Source organism: Melozone crissalis, unplaced genomic scaffold (genome assembly GCF_028551555.1).
Source record: "Melozone crissalis strain CALT ecotype California unplaced genomic scaffold, PUWL_Pcris_2 ptg000080l_1, whole genome shotgun sequence".
In the NCBI taxonomy this organism is placed as follows: Eukaryota; Metazoa; Chordata; class Aves; order Passeriformes; family Passerellidae; genus Melozone; species Melozone crissalis.
Window position 1 is genome coordinate 159,576 of NW_026535857.1, and position 13,257 is coordinate 172,832.

Here is a 13,257-nt window from a genome sequence, read left to right on the forward strand (position 1 = left end):
TTAATTCTGCCCTTTATTGCCTATGGAGGGAGAGATTTGAGAAGTTTCATCTTCTAAATTCTGCATTTGCCATTCCTTGGAGAGGGAATTTTGGGAGGATTTACCCCCTCAATATTTCCCTTTTCCATTCCCTGAAGTGGAAATTTTGGGAAGGTCTTTTCTCCTTAAATTTACCCTTTGCTGTTCCTCAGAGGGGGAATTTTGGACAGGTTTATCCCTTATCTCTGCCCTTTATTGTCCAGGGAGGGAGAGATTTGGGAAGTTTCATCCTCTGAATTCTGCCCTTTGTCCCCTTGGAGAGGGAATTTTTGGAAGGTCTTTTCCCCCTAAATTTGCCATTTTCTGTTCCTCAGAGTGGGAATTCTGGGCTGATTGATTCCCTTAAATTCTGCCCTTTAGGGTCTCTTGGAGAGGGAATTTTGGGCAGGTTTATTCCATGTAAGTCTGCCCTTTATTGTCCATGGTGGCAGAGATTTGGGAAGTTTCATCCTCTAAATTTTGCTTTTTGCCATCCCTTGGAGAGGGAATTTTGTGCAGGTTTATTCCCTTGAACTCTGCCCTTTATTGCCTATGGAAGGAGAGATTTGGGAAGTTTTATCCCCTTAACTCTTCCTTTTTCCGTCCCTTTGAGAGGGAATTTTGGGAAGTTCTTCCCCTTAAATTTGCCCTTTGCTGCTCTTCGGAGTGGGAATTTTGGGCAGATTTTATTCCCTTAATTCCCTTAATTTTATTCCCTTAATTCTGCCCTTTATTGCCTATGGAGGGAGAGATTTGGGAAGTTTCATCCTCTAAATTTTACCTTTTGCCTTTCCGTGGAGGGAGAATTTTGGGCAGGTTTGTTCTCTTAAATCTGCCCTTTATTGCCTGTGAAGGGGGAAGTTTGGGAATTTTTATCTTCTAAATTTTGCCCTTTGCCATTCCTTGGAGTGGAAATTTTGGGCAGGACTTTCCCCCTTAAATTTACCCTTTGCTGTTCCTCGGAGTGGGAGTTTTGGGCAGATTTATCCCTTGAACTCTGCCTTTTGCCATCACTTGGAGAGGGAATTTTGGGCAGCTTTATTCCCTTTAGGTCTGCCCTTGGAGAGGGAATTCTGGGAATTTTTATCCTCTAAATTCTGCCTTTCATGATTCCATGGAGAAGGAATTTTGGGCAGGTTTTTTCCCATAACCTCTGCCCTTTATTGTGCATGGAGGGAGAGATTTGGGAAGTTTTATCCCATTAACTCTTCCCTTTTCCATTTCTTGGAGAGGGAATTTTGGGAAGGTCTTTCCCCTTAAATATTCCCTTTGCTGTTCCTCAGAGTGGGAATTTTGGGTGGTTTTATTTGTTTAATTCTGCCCTTTATTGCCAGTAGAGTGGGAGGTTTGGGAATTTTTGTCCTCTAAACTCTGCCTTTTGCCCTTCCTTGGAAAGGGAATTTTGGGCAGGTTCTTTCCCCTTAAATTTGCCCTTTGCAGTTCCTCAGAATGGGAATTTTGGGCAGGTTTATTCCCTTAATTCTGCACTTTGCCATCACTTGGAGATGGAAATTTGGGAAGTTTCATCCTCTAAATTCTGCCTTTTGCCATTCCTTGGAGAGGGAATTTTGGGAAGGTCTTTCCCCTTAAATTTTCCCTTTGCAGTTCCTCAGACTGGAAATTTTGGGTAGGTTTATTCCCTTAATTCTGCCCTTTGCCATCACTTGGAGAGGGAATTTTGGACAGGTATATTCCTTTTAGGTCTGCCCCTTGCTGTTCCTTGGAGTGGGAATTTTAGGAAGTTTCATCCTCTAAATTCTGCCTTCTGCCATTCCTTGGAGAAGGAATTTTGGGAAGGTTCATTCCTTTAATTCTGCCCTTTAGTGTCCAGGGAGGGAGAGATTTGTTGAGTTTCATCCTCTAAATTCTGCCTTTTGCCACCACTTGGAGAGAGAATTTTGGCAAAGTTTATTCCTTTAACTCTTCCCCTTGCCATCCCTTGTGGGGAGAATTTCGGGAAGGTCTTTCCCCTTAAATTTGCTTTTTGCTTTTCCTCAGAGTGGGAATTTTGGGCAGGTTTATTCCTTTTAACTCTGCTCTTTGCCATCACTTGGAGATGGAAATTTGGGAAGGTATGTTCCTTTTCGGTCTGCCCCTTGCTGTTCCTTGGAGTGGGAATTTTGGGAAGTTTTATCCTCTAAATTCTGCCTGTTGCCATTCCTTGGAGAGAGAATTTTGGGAAGGTCTTATCCCCTCAATACTTCCCTTTTCCATCCCTTGGAAAGGGAATTTTGGGAAGTTCTTTCCCCTTAAATTTGCCTTTTGCAGTTCCTCAGAGTGGGAATTTTGGGCAGGTTCATCCCTTTAACCCTGCTCTTTGCTCTCCATGGAAAAAGGAGAGATTTGGGAGGTTCATTCCCTGAACTCTCCCCTTTCCCTCCTTCCCAAGGGGAGATTTGGCCGTGCCAATCCTCCCTCAGGATTTCAGGGATCTGCTCCATTTCCATTCCTTTGCCTCCCATTTCACCCCTTCCCAAAACCCCAAAACCCCCAAATCCAAAATTCCCAAATCCTCCAAAATCCCCTCCACCTTTCCCTGGATCTGGATGGGAGAGGAAGAGGAAGAGGAGCAGCCATGGAATGATCCAGGAAAAGCTTTTCCTGCAGGATCAAGGGACAAAAACCCTTCCCAGGCTCTCAAACCCCACATGGGATCATTTTGAACCCCGAATTCTCCTTTCCTCCAGCCCCAAATCCCACATTTAAACACGAGCATATCCCAGGATTTAATTTTTCTTGGAAAAGAAAATTAGGGGTTTTTTTTGAAATTTGGGAACAGGGATTTTTCCCATATGATCCAAGGCTGTGATCCTGAATGGGATGAAGATTCCTCCCACCCCAAAATTCCCTTTTTTTTCCCAGCTGTGTTTCACCTCCCTCCACCCTGAGCTCCTGCAGGATGGGATGCTCGGGGTGGGGATTTGGAGAATTCAGGGATTGGGGATTTTCCCTCCCCAAATCCTGGATGGGGAACGGGAATGTCCCCAAAGCCCCGGGATGCTCCTGCCCCGCCTGGAATCTCATCCCCCTCACCACGGACTGGGATTTTTTCCTGCTTTTCCTAGGATTTTCCCAGCTTTTCCCGCTCAACAAAACTCCGGGAATCTCAGCTGAGCAGAGGGAAAGGCGGAACAAGGGGAAAACGCGGCTGGAGCCATCCCCACCCATTCCTGCTCCTCGCCGGGATGGATATCCTGGAAAAGGAGCAGGAATGAGGGAAAATAACAAGGAAAAGCTGATTTTTGTTGGGATTTGGGTTTATTTTTGGTAGGGGTGGGGAGGGGTTGTGCCCCTCCGCTCCAGGAAGTTTTTCTGGAGCAGGAAAAAAGCTGGAATTGGGGTTTTTTCTTTGATAAAAAGAAAAAAAAGAGCAGGAAAAGGAGGAAAAGCGCCCGCGGTGGATGTGAGGAAATGGGAATTAAATCCGCGCTGCTGGAGCCGCTCCTCCCGCTGGGAATTGCTGGGAGAGCCGGGAGCGTTTTCCAGGAATTTTATTGGGATGCTGCCGAGTCTGAAAAACCTCCGGCAGCTCGGCTGGGAGGGAGAAAATTCCCTCATTCCCCTCATTGCCCTCGCTCCAGCCGGGAACAGCGGGATCGCCGCCTCTCCCTGCGGATGGGGACCGGGATGGAGCGGGATTTTCCCAGGTAGGTCCGGGATAAATCCGGGAATGGCACCTGGAGACTCCCTAAACTCTGCCTGGTGCTGGCCCCGCTCTCCCGGGGCTTTTCCCGGGGCTGATTCCCAAATTCCGGCTGGGATCGGTGGGATGGAGGGGTGGCTGTGCCTTGTTCTCCTCCCCATCCCTGCAGGGATTTATCTCCCTAATTTTGCTTTTTCCCAAAATTTCCCAATCCTTCCCGTGCTGCCTATTCCAATCTGCCTCCCAAAATCGCTGGAATAATAAAAAAAAAATATTTTTCCTAGGAGGGAGGGCGAGGGGAATTACGAATCCCTGGATATCAAAATGTCTTGGATTGCTTTTCCCTACCTTGCTTATTTTTTTTTTTCCTCCCCAAAAAAACCTGGAAAATTCCATGTGTGGAGCATGGATTTGCCTCCTCCAAGAACATTTCCCCCTTCCCAACAAAGATTTTGAGGGAGAAAATCAATTTGTGGGGGAATAAAACTCAGGAAAACAGCCCAGGATGGGATCTGGACGTGGAAAAGTCTCTCAATCCCTAAAAAACCCCAAACCCTGGAATCTGATTTTTCCAAGGAAAACACTGAAATATTTAAAGTTTCTGCAAATGGGGGAATAAATGAATCCCAGGCACTCACCTGCTTCTCCTGGATGCTTGGGATGGGAAGGATTTGCCGTGGAATCACTCCCAGGAAAGAAGCATCAGGAGCCTTTCCCAAACTTCTCCTCCCTGATTTTTTATTTTTTATTTTTTTCCCCGGGATTGGGATAATTTTTCCCCTCTCTCTCTGGAAACCTTTTCCCCCTCCCTGGTGTATTTATAAAAATCCCAGGGATCACGGGGTTGGAGTCGTGATTCCAGCCTTGCTTGGGAATGATTTCATTCCAATGAGGTCAGAGCGAGGCGGTGACGTCACGGAGCCGCTCCCCATCCGCAGGAAAAACCGGGAATTTGGGGGGGGGGGGGGGGGGAACGACGTCAAATCCCAAAATCTGGGAAGAGTCACCCCAAAGCGGGGCTGGCGTCAGTTTGTAGGATCACCTTTGTCCCCGGGGCTTTGGGGGCAGTGATGGTTTAATTCCGAAGGTTTTTCCGGCTCCGAGGCTGCCGTGGATTGAGGTCATCCCAAAAAATGTGGGGTTGTTCCCCCAGTGGGGATTTGGAAGGGTTTTCCCTGTTTTTCCCCATTTCCAGGGGATTTTGTCTTCCCACTCATGCAGGGAAAGCCTTTGGGAAATGGGAATTTTGGGAAAGTTCTTCCAGGATTTGTTTGGTGGGAGAGGATGGGAAGGACGAGGTGTGGGATGAGGGGGAAAAGCTGCAATTCCCTAAAACTCCAGCAGGATTAACTGGGATTTGGGATCATCCCAAAGCAGCAGCAGCAGCTGGGGAGAATTCCCAGTTTGGGCTCCCAGCACCAGACTGGTCCCAGTGAGCCCGGAGGGGAAACTCCTGGAATCCCCCAAGGTTTGGGAGCAGAAGAGGATTGGGATGGGGGTTTGGGAATGGGGATGGGGATTTTGCAATGGGGATGAGGATTTGGGAATGGGGATTTGGGAACGGGGATGGGGATTCGGGAACAGGGGTGGAGATTTGGGAACAGGGATGGGGATTTGGGATTTGGGAACGGGGATGGAGATTTGGGAATGGGGATGGAGATCTGGGAACCAGGATGGGGATGGGGATTTGGGAATGGGGATGGAGATTTGGGAACAGGGATGGAGATTTGGGATTTGGGAACTGGGATGGGGATTTGGGATTTGGGAACTGGGATGGGGATTTGGGAATGGGGATGGGGATTTGGGAACCAGGATGGGGATGGGGATTTGGGAATGGGGATGGAGATTTGGGAACAGGGATGGGGATTTGGGAACAGGGATGGAGATTTGGGATTTGGGAACTGGGATGGGGATTTGGGAATGGGGATGGGGATTTGGGAACAAGGATGGAGATTTGGGATTTGGGAACGGGGATGGGGATTTGGGAACAAGGATGGAGATTTGGGAACAGGGATGAGGATGGAGTTTGGGGAACAGGGATGGAGATTTGGGAATGGGATCAGGGATGGAGATTTGGGATCAGGGATGGAGATTTGGGAATGGGGATGGGGATTTGGGAATAAGGATGGAGATTTGGAAAGAGGGATGGGGATTTAGGAATGGGAAGAGGGATGGGGATTTGGGAACGGGGTGGAGAATTGGGAACAGGAATGGGATGGAGATTTGGGAATGAGGATGGGGATGGGGATTTGGGAACTGGGATGGGGATTTGGGAACAGGGACAGGGATGGAGATTTGGGAACGGGATGGGGATGGGGATTTGGGAACAAGGATGGAGATGGAGATTTGGGAACGGGGATGGAGACTTGGGAACAAGGATGGAAATTTGGGAACGGGGATGCAGATTTGTGAACAGGGATAGGGATGGGGATTTGGGAGCAGAGATGGAGATTTGGGAACGGGGATGGAGGTTTGGGAACAAGAGTGAAGATTTGGGACTGGGAACAGGGGTGGGGATTTAGGAAGGATGGAGATTTGGGAACAAGGATGGGGATGGAGATTTGGGAACAGGGGTAGAGATTTGGGAACAGGAATGGGGATTTGGGAGCAGGGATTTTTCCATATGATCCAAGGAAGATCTCAGGTCCCTCCGAAGGGTCCCACCATGGATTTGTGGCTGGGCCGGATTCTCCTGGAGGCTCCAGGACCAAATGATCCAAAATTCCTTTCTGGAACTTCCTTGGAAAAGGAAGTTTCCCCTTGCTGAGCTGGAGGGGAGCAGTTATCCCTGGGAATGGGGCAAATCCTGCTAAAAATGGGGAAAATCCCTGGAGAAACCCCTGGAGCCAGCAGGGACCCGGGATGGGCTCTGATTTAGGGTGGGGAGATGTTCCCAATCCCGGCCTGGGGAGAAGGAAAAATTCCCAGAATTGTGGGAATTCCTGGATGAGGATCCAGGATCTGAGCTGGGAATGGTGGGAGCATCCCTTTGCCCCAAACCTTGGGAATTCTGCCCCGTCAGGATCCTCCTCCCCAGCAATTCCTTCCTTTCCCACCTCAACACGGCGCTTCCGCCTCCTGGAATGGAAGGGAATTTTTTGGTTTCCCTCCTTCCCTGAGGCCTGGAAGGGAATTTTTTCTCCAAATATTTGGAATTTTGGAGCTGTTTCTGGGAACGAAAACTCCCAGGTGACTCCAACACGAGGAGCTGGGTGGGAAAATGCACCGGAGGGATTTTTCCAAGGAAAAGGTTCAGGGCAAGGGACTGAGAGATTTCCCCACCTCTGGATCCCATCCTGGGCCGTTTTCCTGAGTTTTATTCCGCCACAAATTGATTTTCCCCACAAAATCTTTGTTGGGGAGGGAAAATATCCTTGGAGGAGGCAAATCCATGCTCCAGACATGGAATTTTCCATGTTTCAGACGTGGAATTTTCATGGTGGTTTTATTAAGGAAAAATAGGGAAGAGAAGGCAGCAAAAAGAAGGAATTTCCCGGTTCATCCCTTGAAAAGCAAATCCGACTTTTTTGGCTGCCAAAGTTTGGAATTCCTCACCCTGAGAGGAGAATTTGATGCAGGGAAATTTCGTTTCCAAGGGAAAATTCCATCAAATTGCAAAATTCCATCAAAATATCCCTCGGGAAGGAGAGAGCTGAGCCAGGGACATCTGAGGGCACCCCCAGGACCCGGAGGCCTCAAACTTCCCAAAAGTTTCCCTGAAAAAGTCCCGGATTTCTGAAAAATGCGGGAAGTGAGGAGCAATCCCACACACATCCCTGGGACCCCACCTCTCCTCACCTTTCCCTGGAGCTGAATCTCCTGGAGTGAATCATTTGCTCATTAAAGTTTCATCTCCACGAGCCGGGGAAAATCGGGGATTTGGGGTCATTCCACCCCAGGCACTTCGAAAACACAAAAAAATTCCCAAATCCCAGAAGTTTTTCCTGGCCCAGGGGGTCCCATTTGGTGCTTCCAGTGCCAGAATTCCATGGGGGAGTCGGACATGGATGCATTGAGGAGCAAAAAGGACTTTTCTGCTTGGTTTTGTCCCTTTTCCCCCCAATTTTTAGGGCTCAATTTGCGTTTTCCAGGCTGTGGATGGAGGAGAATTTCCCTAAAATCCTGCAGCAATCCCTTCCTCTGCCTCGAGGCTGATTTAGGGGATTTTATGGGATTTCTCTTCCTTCCAACCCCATTTTGGGGGTGATTTTCACTCCTTCCAACAGCTCAAATCTGTAAAGTTTTCCCAAATATTGAAAAACTCCATCCAATGGGGACAGGAGAGCTGGGAATGCAAAATTTAGAATAATTATTTTGCTTTTTTTGCTTTTTTTTCCCCACCTTTTCCGAGGGGATTTGCACCCCTGGATTTCCACAAAGCTCTCTGTGTTTCATCTTCCTGGGAATTGATTAAATTAAATTAATGAATTAAATTAATTAAAGACTGGAGCTTTGGATGGCAATGGAAGGTCAGGATAGTTCCTTGGGATGAACTGGATTTGGGGCTGTTTTGAAAATTCCCAAAAATCTTTTGGGCCAAACCCAGAAATCCAATTCCAGCAGCAGCTCCTGGGCATGGAATTAAATTTGGGATTAAATTTGGGATTAAACTTGGAATTAAACTTGGAATTTGCTGCTTTCCCTCCAAAGGAAGAGGAGGAAAAAAGTGGAAGAGGGAAAAATAATCCCAAATCCTCCAAATTTTCCTGGAATGTTTTTATTTCTTCCCCTCTTTTGCAATTCCTGCCCCTTTTCCAAAGGGATTTTTGCACCTCCCTGGCCACGTGGGCTGCACAGACAAAAAATCCAGGAATTTGTGAAGGGACCCTGGATCCTCACTCAGATTCTGGGAATTTTCTGCGTCCCTATGGAAAATCCATTTTTATCCCAAGGATCTGAGTCTTGGAGCTGCTCCTGCTTTTTCCTGCGCCCAGAACTGGGATCTGATCCCACAGATGAGGCTGGAAGAGCTCAGGGAATGTTTCATTCCCCCCAGGTGGGTTTGGGGCCTTTCCAGGATTTTTTTTGGGATTTTCCGGATGGTTTCAGGTGCCAAACGGGGCAGGACCAACAGCCCAGGGTGGGATTTCTCCTTGGATTTCCAGGGACAAACCCATCCCAATTTTCCCCCTTTCCTGCCTGGTGCTGAAGGTTTGCCAGGGTTTTCCAAGGACTTTTGCCTTCCCAGGGTGAAAAAAATGGATTATGGATGGAGATCTGGGAATATGGATGGAGATTTGGGAACAGGGATGGAGGTTTTGGAACAGGGATGAGGGTTTGGGAACAAGGATGGAGATGGGGATTTGGGAACAGGGATTGGGATGAAGATTTGGGAACAGGGATGAGGGTTTGGGAATGGGGATGGGGATTTGGGAACAGGGATGGAGATTTGGGAAGAGGGATGGGAATGTGGGAACAGGGATTGGGATTTGGGATTTGGGAACAGGGATGGAGATTTGGGAACAGTGAGGATGATTTGGGAACAGGGATGGAAATTTGGGAACAGGGATGGGAATTTGGGAACATGGATGGGGATTTGGGAACATTGGTGGGAATTTGGGAACAGGGATGGGGATGAGGATTTGGGAACGGGGATGTGGGAACAGGGATGGGGATGTGGGAACAGGGATGAGGATTTGGGAATGTGGATGGGGATTTGGGGACAGGGATGGAGATTTGAGAACAGGGATTGGGATTTGGAAACAGGGATTGGGATGGGGATTTGGGAATAGTGGTGGGGATTTGGGAACAGGGACGCAGATTTGGGATTTGGGAACAGGGGTGGGAATTTGGGAACAGGGACAGGGATTTCCCCCCAAAAGGATTGTGGATGGCAGGAAAATCTCCCGGAGAGGATGGAGGGAGCCACGGAGGCTTTTCCAACATTCAGCCCTGGTTGGATGAGGCTTGGAACACCCTGGGATCATGGGAGGTGTCCCTGGCCATGGGATGAGCTTTAGGACTCTTTCCAACCAAACCATTCTAGGATTCCGTGATTAAATCCAGCCCTCCATTAACAGCACCTTTAATTGCTCCCACTGTAAGAACCCCTAATTAACGAGCCCAATTCCAGCTGGGAACCCCAGCAGGGATTTCCTGGGCTGCTTTTCCACCCGGCAGGGATTTGTCGGCTCTTCCCTGGATCCAAAATCTCCGGGCACATCCAGAGGGTGCCGGGTGAGGCTCGGCCGGGGCCGTCTCAGGCCTGGCTCGTTATCCAATTACCAAATTATCCCGAGCCGGCCTCTCCTCCCCTCCACCCCTTTTCCTTTCCCGGGGTTGCTTAGGAACTGCTGCGACACCGGAGCTGCGGCCGGGGGGTTCAACATTCCCTGGCTGGGTGCAGGATCCATATTCCAATATCCAATATTCCAGAAATTCCCTCCTGGAAAGGGGCTGGGAGTGCTCCTAAATCCATTGGATTCTCATCCCCGAGCCACAAATCCCAATCCAAAATCCCTCTTTATTTCCAGCACCAGAATTCCATGGGGGAATCAGACATGGATGCATTGAGGGGCAAAGAGGACTTTTCTGCTTGGCTTTTTTCCTTTCCCCCCAATTTTTAGGGCTCAATTTGCATTTTCCAGGCTGTGGAAGGAGGAGAATTTCCCTAAAATCCTGCAGCAATCCCTTCCTCTGCCTCGAGGCTGATTTAGGGGATTTTATGGGATTTCTCTTCCTTCCAACCCCATTTTGGGGGTGATTTTCACTCCTTCCAACAGCTCAAATCCGTAAAGTTTCCCCAAATATTGGAAAACTCCATCCAATGGGGAAGAGGAGAGCTGGGAATACAAAATTTTGAATAATTATTTTGCCACGAGGGTTTGTGAGCTGGCGTGGTGAGCTTTAAATCCCCGATTTCCACAAAGCTCAGCCTGGCTTTTCCCAAATCCTTTCTCCAAAGGATGTTCAGGAATTTTCTGCTTCGGAGCCTGGAAAGCCACCAGGAAACCTGAAGCCTCTCCCCCCTCTGCTGCCCCGAGATAATTTCAAGGAACTCAATTAGGCTGCTCTGACATTTCCAGGGAAGCTCCAGGGCTCCGTTCCCGGAATGCCAAAGCCTGGATGGCAAATCCGTAGGGAACATTGGATTAATCCAGGAGAGATTTAAAATAATTCCAGTTCTCAGCTTCCCCAAGCTCTGATGGGAATTTGAGCTGGGTTTAATCCACTGGGCTCGACCTTAGGCCTGCCTAAATATCGGTTTTCGCTTCCCGGCTCTTCCAAACCTGGATTGAATCACTTGGATCCCTCAGGAATGTGGATTTTGGTGGAGGGTTTTGAGCCAAATCATTCCTTTGGGTGGCTTTTCCCAACTCCTTTGGATGCCCAAGTCTTTCTTGGATTTGGGATTTGGAGCCAAAAGCTGCTGAGAAATTCCAAAGCCAGGGAGGTGAGGTCTGATCTTTAAGGATGGCACTGGGCTGGGAAGGGAAAATGAAAGGATTGTCCCAAAAAATTCTGGGAATAACAACACAGGAAGGGAATTTCCTCAGGCTCCCACATCCCACAGGTTCACTCCTTCCCTCCTGCTGCCTCCAGCCCTGTGGATTCCCAGCCCTAAAAAGGATTTTCATGGAATTTCTGCTGCTTGGGGTCTCCTCAGCCTCAGTCAGAACTTCCCACAACTTTTGGCTCCAAATCCCAAATCCAGGGCTGGAGAAGGATTTGGCCTCCTGATCCTGGAGTATCCAGGGGAGTTGGGAAGAGCCTACCAAGGGATACATAGCGGGGAATGAGGGATTTTTGCTCTTGGATTTGGGAGAAAACTCCACTTTGACTTCTTAATGAGCACTTAATTATCGAATAGGTCGCTATCCTTAATGGAATGGAAGGAAGAGGATTTTTAATACGGAGCAATAGGACACAGGGAATGGCTTTTAACTGGAATAGGGCAGGGATGGATGGGGTCTTGGGAATTGGGAATTCCTGCCTGGGCTGGCATTGCCAGAGCAGCTGGGGCTGCCCCTGATCCCTGCAGTGCCCAAGGCCAGGCTGGAGCAGCCTGGGATGGTGGGACTGGAATGGGATGGGCTTGAAGGGCCCTTCCCACCCAAACCATTCTGGGATTTGGGACACTCAGAATCCATCCCCAGGGATTTTTATGGAAGTTGGGGATGGCAAAGGGAAGGGAGACCCTTCCTGGAGTGCTGAGATTGCCAGTGAAGCCCCCAGATCCCAAAATTCCTTCCTGGAGAGGAGTCGGGGTGGGGATGGATCCAATGGCAGGCTGGGAGAGCTGGGAATGGAGGGAATTCCCTGGAGAGGGAGCCTGGGGTGGGATTTTGGGAAGGGATTCCCAGAGCAGCTGGGGCTGCCCCTGAGCCCTGCAATGGCCAAGGTTGGACACTGGGGCTGGAGCAGCCTGGGACAGGGGGAGCTGTCCCTGCCATGGATGGGGTGCAATTGGATATTCCTCAAAGTCCCTCCAATCCAAACCATTCCACGATTTTATTTTCCAACCAGGGAACTTCCAAGCCTCTGTTTCCCTGATCATTTTTGTCCATTTAATTCGGAAGTGAGATTATTTCCTGATTATTTGGAATCCTTTTATTTCCCTGCATGGTCTCAGCTCCCTTCAGGCTGGAATTCCACTCATTCCATATTTCCTGGGGTGTTGGATTCCAGAGGCTGCAGCATGCCAAGATCAGCATCCTTCAGCATTCCTGGGTAAATTCTCACAGGGAAACCAGGAAAATGGGAAAATGTGGGAATGTTTCCCAGAATTCCACTTGTTCCCATTCCCTCCCTTCCAGGTGACGCCGCTTTTCCCACCGGGAATGTTTTGTTTCTTCTCCCAGGGAATATTTTTCTGGAATGTTTTTCCTGCCCAAGGACATCTCAGGCCAGACCAGGATTTCAGGAGGAGAGGCTGGGATTGTCACTCTGGAAGTGTCTCCTTGCCAAGGCTTACAAAATTCCATGTTTTTTGGTTTTTTGCGGGGGGAGAAAAAGGAAGAAAAGTCCCCAAATCTCTGCTCCTCCCTCCTCAGTGCCTGGGATGTTGTGGGGCCGGAAAATCCTGGGATTTTGGGAGTGAGGAGAATCCTTTTTCTACCTGTGCTACCAGGAGCAAAGGGCCAACCCCAAATCCTGGGAAATCTGGGAATGCTGAAACCTGGGAAATCCTAGCTCAGTTTTACCAAGTTACATGGAAAACTTTTAATAAATCCCTGTTTTCCCATTGGAAATCCTGGGATTTTGGGAGTGAGAAGAATCCTTTTCCTACCTGTGCTACCAAGAACAAAGAGCCAACCCTGAATCCTGGGAAATCTGAAATCTGGGAACGCTGAAACCTGGGAAATCTGAGCTCAGTTTTACCAAATTACATGGAAAACTTTCAATAAATCTCCATTTTCCCATTGGAAATCCTGTAACCTTTCCCAAGGATTGTCCCATGGAGCAGGACCCCTCTCAGCTGTGTCCGTGTCTCCATGGGGCCAAAATCCTGGGATTTGGGATCTCTCTTCCTGGATTTCCACAAGCTGCAGCTCCAAGCTCCTTGAGGAATTGGAAGTGGCATTTTTTAGGGAGAAGCCTGGCTTGGATCTCTGTTTTTTTCTTGGAGATTTTGGGATGGCTCCTTTTAACCTGCC